We start from the raw sequence: 13,341 nt of genomic DNA on the forward strand, positions 1-13,341 counted from the left end.
CCCCCACACACACCCCTCTTATACTGGGTCCATCACACTGGATGGCTTCTCCTAGTCTTAGAAGTTCTCAGAAATCAGACACCTTAACAACACGTAATGCTTTCCAAAGTTTAGACACGCCAGGGCAGTGAACTGCAGGAAAACACCATAACAAGTAAATTCTGAGCTCTCACCATTAATCCACCATCCACTACAGCTAGAAGGAAACAGAAGCCTGGAATCACAGAATTCCATTGCCCTGCCTCAGCCTATACAAATCCCTTCCCCTGGTGCTTGCACACAGCTGCGAGCATGGTCTGTTCTTCTGATCGCCTCCAACTCTGTGACCTTTAAGATGCTTGCATACTTTCCCTCCCTACAGAAAGTGCCTTAATCTAAACTATAACTGACTTAAAATCCAGTACAAAAGTGTATTCACTGTTTGAAATCCTACCAGAATTTAGCACTGTTAGATACAAGGGAGATAAAAGTTGTAGAGCTGGAAAGTTGTATATCTAACCCACCCACTGTGGGCATAATCCCTAAACTATGGATAAAGAGCTGACTGCTTCAAAATCCTTTTCCCATTCTCCCTTGTCTCTTGCAGGGGGCCTATGCACGAGATGGTAACTCATGCATATAGAGTGGCAAGCAAACAGCAGCTTCTATACCCAAAATGTCCCTTCTGGATTCACACAGCAGCTGCAAAAACACACACTGGCCAACTTCACTAGATGTCCTACACTTGGCAAACAATCACAAACACATGGAGCCGCTGCGGAGGAGGGAACAGCCAAGGGAGATGCAACAAAACAGAAAAAACAATATCCCAAAAGAGAGAAAGGAACAAGAGAAAAGGGTGAGAGGGGGAAGATGAGAAGGTCCATGCAAGGAAAAGAATGAAAAGGGCAAGAGAGTCTGGGAAAGCAGTGAGATAAGTGAAGCATATGAGGAAGCAGGCTGTGAGGAAGATGTCCTGCCATCAGCACATAAAACAAGGCTCCTGCTGGAAGATAGTTTGGAACAAATAACTGGCAGAAACAAAGAAAGAAAGTCTGCAAGACACAAAGAGAGCTCAGTCACACATTGGTAACCAGAACGGCTTTCCAGCCCACAGCTACCCGGTAACAGAAACAGCAACACGCTGAAAGGTTTGGACACTGTCACCGGCTGAGTAAGTACGTTAGGCTTGAGAAGAGATGATGCATATCAAATGCAAAATGGATAGAATTAAACATTTATCGACAACACAAAGAAAGTTGGGTTAGGCTTCCAAAACCACTGAGCACCACCAAAACACAAGTCAAGCCCTGAGCTGGAGAGACAGCCAATTCAGCCTCCTACAGCTTTTAGCTTAAATGGCTTGTGAGCTATTCCTTCAGGTCTTTCAGAGCAAAATTAGTGCTTCAGTTCCTGCTGACTGCTTTAACTGCTGCACCTGTGACTCTTTAAATTTGCCACAGCTGGGCTGCTCAGTGCATAATGGCACTGTGCATCAGGGAGGGCCTCGGCACATAACATGCCAGATCACCTCGGGGTTGGGGAGGAAGGAAAACACAATGTTGGTTCTCACTCAGGTAGGGCAGCGTTTATGTCCACATGTTCCTGTTCAGAAGAGGCAAATAAATGAAAGCTTTTCTCTCGTTCAGTAAGAGACACCCGTCTGCCATTCTAAACCCAGCAAGCTTCATGCTAAACAGGGCAAAGGGAAAAAGTACAGAGAAGGCAGAGGAAAGAGCCACTTATTTTCTCTGCTGGAGAGGGGGATGTAGTGGTTTATAGTGAGGCAGAGAACAGGTAAGAAAAGGGCTCATTTGTAAGTTGTATTCACACACTATTCATATATTACATTCTCTTCTACATTTATAGCAGCTTGGAGTCAGAAAGAAACTGAAACCTCAAACTGCACATTCCCTGGGCCCAAGAGAACAGACATAAAGCTGCTCCTGAGCCACTTTGTTCCTGCATTATCCCTGCTCTGAAGCTACACAGTGCTTACGGGCACAAAACTATTCTGGAGAGGAGATAGCACTGCACTGTTTGCTGCTGGGTTTTGGATAGAAGATATTTTGTTGTTCGTTTTGATCTCCCCCACTCATCTCCCTTTTCCCCCACCACAGTTTTGACTTTATCTCCAGGATAAGAGATGTGGTTACACGGTAAAGATGCATTAGCCTGACACAGCTTACTCTCCTCCTTGCCGACACAGGAACATCCATACTGCAGCAGTCCAGAGGACGAGAAGGTCCAGACTCCAGTACCACACTTACATAGCTAACCAATACACTTTGTGTACACAAGACTTGATCTCTAAAGGAGAAAGCCTGCTCACAGAACCAGATTTATTCTTGGTTTAATTTGCCTGTGAGGATTTCCTTCAACCCATTTTTTAAACTGTGTGATATAAGCTTGCTTACAGTTAATCCATTTTTCTAATTACATTGTTTCTCTCACTATAAAGCAACAGTTGATTAATCAGACTCTTCAGTGAAGCAGCAAGGTGTCTGACCTTCTTACTTGCTGTATTTGTAATGAACTTCATATCATATTCTTCGATGAAATAAAAAAACCACAATCCATTTCAAGCTATCTTTAGCTGACTGACTACAGGGAGCTCACCTATGGGCAAGTCTATCAACTTCATTCTCTGTCAGCACTTCACAAGCCTTGTATCTTACTACGCACTCTTGCTGTTAATGAAGAAATATTTCAAAAGACCTTTTCATAACTTCATCTGCATGGGCATGTGACAATCTGTAGTTCTGCAGGATAACACACACACAGCGAATTGTAATCCCCTGCAGCAGAAAGCTCTCCTAGGAAGCTACGGAAGACCTCTGTTAGTTGTGAGACAAACAGTTTTCACTTACAAGAGATACGAACACTTTTTCCTACATTTAATAGGTGGACTTGAAGCTCTTAAAGGTCTTTCCCAACCTACATGACTCTATGATTCTAACCTGCGAAGTGACTAAATACACAGTATGTCAGCAAGTCTACACCCAGTCACTTTCTCACACTCCCAGGCGTTTGCCAGTGCATAAATCTCATTCACACAAAATGGAGGCAGAATACAGTCCCCAGTCCAAGAGCAGGGCTGTCAGGGATTTGGGGAAGTTATTTCCCAGCTTTGAAATATCAACTAAACATGATGCGTTTTCTAACTGTCCTTAAAGATTCCCAAAGATGGAAGCTCCACTACCTTCCCATGTTGCTTTATTTCACCAGTTTGCTGGTTTTATGAATACGCAGCTCTTCTAGGCTTTAAAATTTCTACCTTTTGCCACGTTGCTGATGATCATCTTGTTCTTCACAAAGGCAAACCAAATTATTCTCCACTCTCTGTAATACTACGTATTTCAAACAGTTCTTACTTCTCCTTTGTTCTTTTCATTGCAGGCTAACCATCTCCTCCTCACACCTGGTGGAGCCACGTTTTCTACACCTTCAGTTTTCTTCAAATGGCTATTCTCTTTCCAAACCACCACAGTACGCTAAGCTGAGAGTTTGGGAGAACCACTTGGCACCTCTGGCCATCTATTACCCCATTTAGACCTTCAAATCACATAGGGTTTTGTGTGACAATAGGTTCTCCTTGACTCCTCATCAGCTTGCAATCTGCTAGAATCAAGACCCCTACCTATCTGCTATTCGGGTGGCCGATTTCTGCTACTACGAGCTGGTAGCACAACATCCATCCACACTGAATGTCATCCAACTTTTTGTGTTTGTTCCACTAATTTAAGATGACTTTGAATTCCATTCCTGCCTTTCAGTGTGCTCACAGTCTGGATTGAAACACTTACAGATTTAATAAGCACACACTCCATTCCATCACCCAGGTCATTAAGGAAAATACTGAACAGGTTTACGCATGATGATACACATTCACAAAGATCAATAGAGAACAGGCCATTCTTAACCCTTCACTCAAGGTTTGTTTAATCCAATGTGTTACACCTTTCTTCTCACAAAAACAGAAGATGGGGTGTCATCACCAATACCTTTTCATCCTTATGTCACGTAGCCCCATAAAACAGTAAGGAAATGCAGGATCTGTCTAGTATCCACCCAAAAGATGCTATACTATGGCAAACAGTATATTTGCATATTAGAGTCTCAAAAATCACACAGAATTCAAATCCCTTTTCCCCAATCTTAAAAACTTTTCAGAATTGGTAAATGCCAACCCTAAATAGGGCCAAGTTCCTGTAAACTTCCAGAGTTGGAACAATAGCCGAGTTTGAGTACTGCAAGTGAAAAAGCCTACAGTTGGAGTGAATTACCTTACTCCTACTTTTAGAAGAAGCTACATTAAAGTTGATCTGTTTCGTCAGGCTTATTTCCCAACATATTAAAGGAGTTCTAAGTGCATATATTACATAAACCAGAAGAATTGAGATTTCTTGTCTCCCTCAAAAAATAAAGAAAAAAGGTAATTCATATGTAAAAGACGAGCACACTGAAAAAGAACTGGTCTGGGCTAGCCTGCTGCTTTATTTGTCAAACCTGTTTTATTTTAACACTCTGTTCTTCCCAGGGCTCCCCACCAACATTTGGCTAGCTGACGCACTGAATGTTCCCTTTAAACTTACATGGTATCAATTAATAGGTTATAAAAGAGACATTGATTTACCTTCAAAGTTCTAGTTTGTGATCTCTGATCCTCTGGGAAGTGCGCAGTCAGTACACAGGGACGCACTCACATCTTCAGCCGCCTACAGCAAAGGCTTCCTTTACATTCACTGAGGTAAGACTAAGCAGGACAGCGAAAATACTTGTCCTGGGTTCAGCAGTAGCAGTCATTTTCCTCCTTCTTAGTAGCTGGTGCAGTGCTGTGGTTTTGACTTTCAGCCTGGGAAGAGCACTGATAACACCGACGGTTTTAGCAGCTGCTCAGTAATGTTTACTCTGACCAAGGACTTTCTGAGTCTCATGCTCTGCCAGGGAGGAGGGGAAGCCGGGAGGAAGCAGAGACAGGACACCTGACCCAAACTGGCCAAAGAGGCATTCCATACCACAGCACGTCATGCCCAGTATATAAACTGGAGGCAATTACTCGGAAGGGCGAGATCACTGCTTGGGTCAGGCTGGGTATCGGTCGGCAGGTGGTGAGTGGTTGCATTCTCTCCCCTTGTTATTTCCCTTATCATTATTATTGGTGGCAGCAGCAGTGGTTTGTGTTATACCTTAGTTTCTGGACTGCTCTTATCTCAGCCTGTGGGAGTTATATTCTTTCGATTCTCCTCCCCATCCATCTGGGAGGGGGATTGGGGGGCGGGGAGTGAGCAAGCAGGCTGCGTGGCAGCTGGGCTTAAACCACAACAATACTACATGCAATTCAAATAGCAGGGTTTCGAGCAAGGAGTTTGGCTCGCCTAAAACCCACTTGACTACAGGCTATTAGAAAGGCCAGAGACTATAAAGACAGAAACTGTGCTGCTGAGGCATATATTGAAAATGACAGGAACGGTTTCTATTGACTCAATATTTCAAATCCAAAATCATAGAAGTATAAGAATATCCCTCAAACTAAAACACCACCAAATGGAACAGTTGGTGAATGGAGTCCAAATTGAATCAGGTTCAAACCACAAGCTTCATCAGACATCCACTCCACTGAAAGTACTCCAGTACGATCACCCTGCTTCCCAGTCTTCACCTGAGGGATGACCACACGTTCTTGGTCTGGAACCTCATGCCCCCATAGACACCCACACTACCTCAAAGACTCATAACGGATACCAAGCTTAGCTACCATATCAAGAAGAAAGTCTTAGTGTCCAGGACCAGAGTAGTTACCAGGACAAACAACACCTGAAAATTACAGAATGGCCATTCCAAAGCGGAAGCAATATGAGTATTTAAATGTTAAGCGATTAAGTGGGTATTCTAAACTATGCTCTTTATTGTTCTTCTTCACTTACTAAACACCTGTGCAATGTGCATACTGGCCTTCATCCAACCTTACAACTTCCAACTTCTTGAGCCAGGCTTGGCAATGGCATACTGAAAGTACAATTGTGCACCAAATCCAGCCCAGACACAGCATAGCACATGTTAATATTTTCACATTTAGTCACTTATTGTACCACTTCAATCACTGCTCCAGCTCACATGCTATGCTTTCTTCCTTAAGTGAGCACTCCCTAACTGGAGTCTCCTGATAAAGCTTCAAAAATGCCATGTTCATTAATTGGAAGATAACTATTTTCAAAACTTTCGTCTTTTAGCTGCAAGTTAGAAAACACAGCGAAGTATCTAAATGGATGCTGTGGAGAAGGGAAATGCATCACGGCAGTATTAGCACACCAGCTGAAGGAACCTTACCGGACTGGGTGTTATTAAAGTTACTTAGTTATTTTTAAAACCCTTGAAAGATACAGAAAGGGTGATTATCCCTTCCTTCAAAATCCCATCTGCTTTGAATTGCTGCAGCTTCAAAATAAGCACACAGATCTAATTAATTTTAATGATCCATGCTGTATTACTTACCATCGAAACAAAACTATCTAATTTGCTACTGGTTCTGAATTTTATTGTTTCATCTTTGCTAATTTATAAATGCTTTTCATAAACAGAAGCTACAGCTCACCTTGAAGGAGATATTTTCAAGTGTGATGTATGGCTGCAGAGGCCTGTTGTGGTTTGGCATGCTGGCAGGACAAAGCTGAATCCAAATTAATACACGGAATTTAAATACCAATCACATGGTGCTTTCTTTTTGAGGAGGTTCCCAAATGAATGCAGATCTCAAAGTCAGAAAATGGCTATCACACTTAAAAGGACCAATCCGCATTCAAGTGAATTGAGGGCAAGGAAGGAGAAAATCACCATTTAGCAAACTTGCACATCTTTCTCTGCTAATGTAATCATTTATCATCAAGGAAAGCCTGCATAATATCTTTTGTAATGGTTGTGTTGTAAGACACACTGTACTCAGCAGCCCAGTTTTCTATGGCTGTAGAGGGATACAAGAAGAAACAGGAATATAAAGAAAATGAGGATGGAATTCTGACCTCAGAATTGACACAAATTTTGTCATTTAACTCAACAGGACCAGAGTTTCCCCCGAAATACGTTGGTAAAATGAGGAAGTAGACTGGGAGCTGTAAAGAGCTCAGTTTATATCCTTGACCTTAAATAGCATATATATTGCTAATCTCCAAAGCTTTTCTCCACTCAAGTTAATATAGCGCAGTATTGGCAATCTAACCACTAACAAAACACTATCTTACTTGGCATGGGCAAACAGCAAATTCTGACCGAAACATCCATCCCCATAAGAGTTCTTTAGAGGTATGTGACTTCAGTTGAAAAAAGGCAGGTAATGGCAAGTCCCCAGATCAACATTTATATTTTCCTCCACCTTGCATCATTTGTCTTCCTTTTCAATACCCTCTTTTGCATCTGCCTAAAAACATCACAGCACAACCTAATTCCATGAGTTAATTTAATGTCAAAACACTATCAAGCTATGCCTTCTTCGCCCCATTTTCTTTCAACTCAGGGTTAACATTGAAGCACCTGTCATGTCCTGCTTTGTGTTTTATATTAGAATCTTATTTCTCTTTCAGTCTTTGAGTTCGCAGCAATGACAACTGGCATTTAATAATTAGTTTCCCTGTTTCCACAAAAGCACTTGGATTTCAGAGAATATGACCCGTGGGTAGTTTGCATACAGGCACTTCACCCTCACTGACACTTTCTGGAAAAGGAACAGCTCATTGCAATGCAAATTAAACCAACCCATGTCATGGGTTATTATAAATTATAAAACACCTCACACCAAACAAAACCCAAACCATCCTCCTCATGGGTCTCTAACATTCACTGCAATTGATGTATTACAGTGGAGCTTTATGTGCAAGACCGTGTTTTTTTCTGGGCCTAAAATCTAAAGGTTTCCAAGCATTGCTAGTACTTAACGTCCCCCCAGGAATCCCATGTAATCCTTAAATATTTCTTCTCCCCAGATTACCTTCAGTGTTTGATCAATACCTGCTAGAAAATGTAGACATTCCTTCACTGATAACACACCAGAAGCCCTAACACAGATACACATCCCTCATTTCTCCAAGTTTATTTGCATGCTGCAAAGGGAAAAATCATCTACCTGCTAAATTTAGACCATCAGAATACAAGGGGAAGAGGTTATGTGTTTGTATAATAAAATGTTCCTCTGCTTGCAAAATATGCTATATAAATAATACATTATTCTATTAATAATAGATTAATGACCTCCCTCTCCTCCCTGTCACGGAAGCTTCAGTCACTGAAGACAACAGGCAGAGCATAGCAGGAGTTAGCAAGGTGTTTTCATAACTTCAGTTGTGCAGAGAATACTGTGAACGTGGGCAATGTCTTGCAAGTTATTCTTTAGCATTTTATGGGGTGGGGGGAAGACTTCTTACAAATTGTTTGCTATCTGGAGAACCTCCCCTCAGCTCCATAGCAGAATTTGGCCTATGTCATCTCCAATCAGCTAAAACTCAGTATTTGTAGGCACCCGATTTAAACTGTTAGAGAGTATTATTTGTCTGCAACTCTCATTTGACAAGACCATTACTACTCACTGTTTACTTGCGGGTGCCAAGGCTACGCAGACTTGACAAGAAATATTCTTGACTTGACACTCAGGCGTTACAGATGAGAGACAAAGTCTGTTACTGGCCTACATTTCCTATTTTCCATAGGACTACGGAAACAGACTGAGGGCCAACAACCGAGAATCTGAAAAGTAAAGAACTGCATGCTGCATTCAATGACTTCACTCACAAAATGTGCACTCATTCCAGCATCTAATGCTTTGTTTATCATTATCAGAGTTTCTTCCTTATGTTTTTTTTTTGGTGAGAGATGGTTTATTTTTCTTTCCTGTTTTGTTTCTTAAAAAGCTCCACAAGCTGGAGCCATGATCAATTGACTATTATTTCTCTGGTGACTTGTGCTGCTCAATTATGACATTTCATTTCAACCTTACTCTCCCAACACCTTGCATTAATCCACCCAAATAACTACTGGAGACATTTTTGAGATGATTGATTTTTCACATCTGAAAGACATTTGTTCTGGTATGCTAACAGTAATAAATGAGAGAGGGGCCTTCAAGAGTACAGAATGAAAATGAATGCCAAGATAAATGTTACATTTCAAAGTATAATGACTGAAAAACTTCATATAAACAGGCTGTTTTTTTGAAGAGACTTATTTTCTTCCACCATGTATGCATCTATTTCTATGTCACAAGGATGTGAATATGACATTATCAGCATGATTAGACACAAATTGACCTATTTGTCATATCGATAACAGCTATAGCCAGAAGATCAAATATCCAAATATGCCCTTACACACTGGAGGAACCTCAAGAAAGCAAACTAATATTTCAGGGACTCAGCAGGGAATACATGACAAATTAGGTCTCCAAAATAATTACGACATCCCAAAGGGAAAATGTACTTCACTTGCAAATTACTCCTAGACTTTTACATACCTTTTAAAACACTTTTTAAAAGGGCAGTATTGTCAGAGTTCATAAAAGATTGTTTGCAGGATCTAAAGGCTCATGTTTTGAAGACCTGAAATAGACCCCTAGCACACGACATACTTGGAAGATCAGGATTCTTTGCTGTGAAAGGCCACTGACCTTCCCAGGAAGGGTATTTTCTACAGGGCTTATTTTAAATGCCATGGTCTTGGTAATTACAGTCTCTCATGCTTGTGTTTATACAGATAATACCTGAAATATGGGGTTCAGAAATATCCATGTGTACATGTGCAATTCGCACAACTGTTCCCACAGAACCATACTGTGGAAAGCAGGAAAATAGGAGGTGGGGAGGAAGGGGAGATAAGGGTACAGAAAACACTGGAATAATGGGTGAAATTGCTAGAAATCACTCCTTCAGAGGTGGCAGATAAGCTTGCTCTCTCTTCCCAGCCCTGCAGTGCGAGTGTGGCATAGATCTGACATGTAATATTTACTTACGGGAATTGGATCATTTTTCAAAAGAGAACCATTAATTTCTCTTCAAGACAGGTCAAGCAGTGCTCTCATTTCTTCAAAATGAATCCAGAATAAAGAAGAGAAACACATAATAACGTGGGGCTTTTAAAACCAATCCCATAGACTTAATGTCTATATAAATCACACATGCAACTACAAACTGTTTTCTCTTTCTCAAGCTACAAAGATCTGTTGCCTGAACACAAGCAGAAGTCCAACATGTTAGCAAATTTTCAGTTGATCACTTCTCCAGCTTTACACTACTTTTTACTTCAATATAGAAAAGAAATAAAGTGGCAATGCCAGGGGCACCTTCACATCCAAAAATAGTCGGATCTGAAAGCATCTTTTTCTACAAGTCAAGGAAGAAAAGCTAAAGAAAAACCTCTGTAAATCCCACCGGCATAACACTAAAAGCAGTGAGTAGGCTAAAGTACATTACTTGTTAGTAGGAATGCACAAACAGACAAAAGGTTGTGGTAGCTTTCGTATGCTCTTCTATTAAGAGACTTTAAACACTGTGTTGTGGTGCCAGCTTATAAAGAGCAGTGAAACTGAGTTTTGGAAGCTATAAAAATGAAGTAGGTGAAGCAAGGAAAACGTTATTGCATCTGTCAAGTTTTTTAATACAAAGGGATCTGACGACTGCCAGGAAAGAAAAAAAGCAATATATAGAACTAAAAAGGCCAGATCAACTTTTCCATATAATTCTATGCTTTATTATGTTCATCTCTTTCCCCATTCCCTTTAATGACTTTGTGATTTCATAGAAAACACTTTTCATAGAAGGCTCAAGTGTGAACACAACCCCACCAAAGATAGTGGTCTTACAAATGGTACAACTATATACATGTTTTATGAAGAAGCTTTGGTACAAAAGCAAAATGAGAAATAGAAATCAAAACAAACATACCCCAATATTCAAACTCAGCACCACAGTTTTCAATAGAGAAAGAGTAATTGCCTCCAAGTACATCCCTGGTGTTGGGGCCACAAATCCATCAGCTTCCCAGCCAGACTGAGGCCTGGGGATTTAGGCTTGTTGCCACAATCTGTAGATTGTGGAAATATGAAGGAATATGTAGGGATAGAAGGAATATGTAGAATTTCCCTACAACTCAAACCATAGCACTGCCAGGCAGGGAAAATTTTACACCTACTAAGCCTCAGCAGCTTAAGTAGGAATTGAGGAAAGCCTCCTCTTCAACCACATGTGTATTTCCCTATAACGGATGGAGTCAGAGGCAATACAACCTGAATCAGAACAAATTTTGGCATGTATTTTTAAATAAAAAAAAACCCATAAAATTCACATTTTAACATCTACTTGCATTCTGCAATCAAAAATACCCTTTAGAATTTTGAAAGCAGACTTCAGCACACTCCCAGTGCTTTCAGCACAGGAGTATCTTCTAATTACACTCAAGCTACAGCCATCCAAGTTTCTTACAGCATATATTGTCTTAACCTGTTAAATTTACATTACAAACTGATCAAATGAGTGAATATTGTGTATAAGGTTGAGAAAGTCCAGTATGTCACATCTGACACTGTTCCATCTGCTACTCATAGCTCAAAGCAAGGGTCCTGTATTTCTTTTAGACAAGCTTAATTTCATTCATTCAAGCATGCATGGAAATACAGAGTCCCATAGCCTTTATGTAAAAAATGGCAAGCCACATTCAAATTGCCTTTTACTACAATTTAAAATACACTTCCGTACATAGGCATCAATGCATTTAAACAGACTTAAGTGTTTGAGAATGGGAGGACAGAATACAATTGGGATAGTAGTACTTTTATATAAGCTTCTTTATTTTTTTGGTCATTAAATCCACATACACCAGCAGCAAAGCACAACCTGACTGAGACACAAGAGAAGCATTCAGATACATGATTGTATTTCGCAGTTCTGAGACACAACTGCATCATGCCCTAGGGCATGTCACTTCTCTACCTCAGCTTCTGCTCTACAGGCAAATGAAGTAAGAAATAATACTTAAAACACTTCCCAACCCTTCTCTGAGAATGGATGTCCTAATTTTTTCTAGATGCCACATCTGCAGGGCCATAAAATTGAGATGAAAGAGCCAGAACTTGTAACACTGCATCTGCTGCACTGATTTGGAGCTTATAAACTTCCTAATGCCACTATAAATACTGCTTCGCTCATCATGATGTGTATTCCTACCACACAGGACAGTCAGCCTAGGGACAAAAAAGTATCACCAGTGAACATCATCTATTTGGTTTGTGAAAGAGTTTGCTGCAGCCTCTGAGATCTGTTCTTCACCATACATGTGCTTAATTCCCACCAGCATCAGTGAAGTTTAATGAAGGATTTACAGAGAGAAAAGAGGGGTTTGTATTAGGCTAAGTAAATGAATTGTTCTGCCTCTTAATGAAAAATAGCAATTGCTTTTAAGCACACTTTGTAGTTAGACAAGTCTTTGTTGCTGCAGAGAAATGTAAATTTATGGGAATAACAAAACAAATTGATTAGTGACATGGAAACCACTTAATTCTTGCTTCCCATATGGGAGACTGTTTAGCAACTGTTTACCCTCTTTGTATTTTGTAAGGAAGATACTGCAAACCATCAGCTGAGATGCCAAAAATTGAAAGTCATCATCTTTAGTTGTAACCTGCCTGCAATGCTACAGTCTCCTTAAAGCTCTGCACAAGGCTAAGCAGCCAAGTAAGTTTTTTGAGCACAGCTAAGTTGTGATAGGAAAGCAGGAAAGAGTGCCAACAGTCTAATTTAAAACAGCTACTAATTGCTGCTGTACGTCATCCAGTCAACTCAAGGCAAACAAAACGATTCTGAGTACAATATGTGTAAATCCAAATATCTAGCTAACAAGTCCGAACAGCAGACTCACATATGCAAGCCGTGTACATCTCTAGCTAGGCAATTACAGTTGCGCACAAGAACGTATACAATTACCAGGTCTCCATTTTCACATGCAGAAATTATACATTAGATACACCCTAAATGCAACATGCATTAGAAGTAGTAGGAGCTGCATGTAAACCATCTGCAGTGATCAAAAAGGCTTCATTCACATCCAGATACACTTCCAAACGTGCTTTCCGACACATCTAAATGTGATAAACATGCATCAGCCACTTCACTCCCTCAATTCTGTAATTTCATATCATCAAATAGAGTGAATCCACAGGCATTTTAGAACAGAATGTAGAATTACAGTTTATAGATAATTTTACAAAATGCCAATATAAAACTGTCCCTTCCTGACCAAACAGCTATACATTTATCATTCCTCTACAAAAAGCTCAGTATTTTAAACCAAAATACAATAGCAAAGTATTGAACTGACATTTATGATAAA

At 40.4% G+C, this 13,341-nt stretch overlaps 1 protein-coding gene across 3 annotated transcripts in view; it reads right to left on the reverse strand.

The window, feature by feature from the left end:
- MACROD2 (mono-ADP ribosylhydrolase 2) overlaps positions 1-13,341 on the reverse strand; it is an 890,631-nt gene that overhangs the window by 424,921 nt on the left and 452,369 nt on the right. The window lies entirely within an intron of this gene.

The sequence above is a fragment of the Lathamus discolor genome, chromosome 5, assembly GCF_037157495.1.
Source record: "Lathamus discolor isolate bLatDis1 chromosome 5, bLatDis1.hap1, whole genome shotgun sequence".
Classification (NCBI taxonomy): Eukaryota; Metazoa; Chordata; class Aves; order Psittaciformes; family Psittacidae; genus Lathamus; species Lathamus discolor.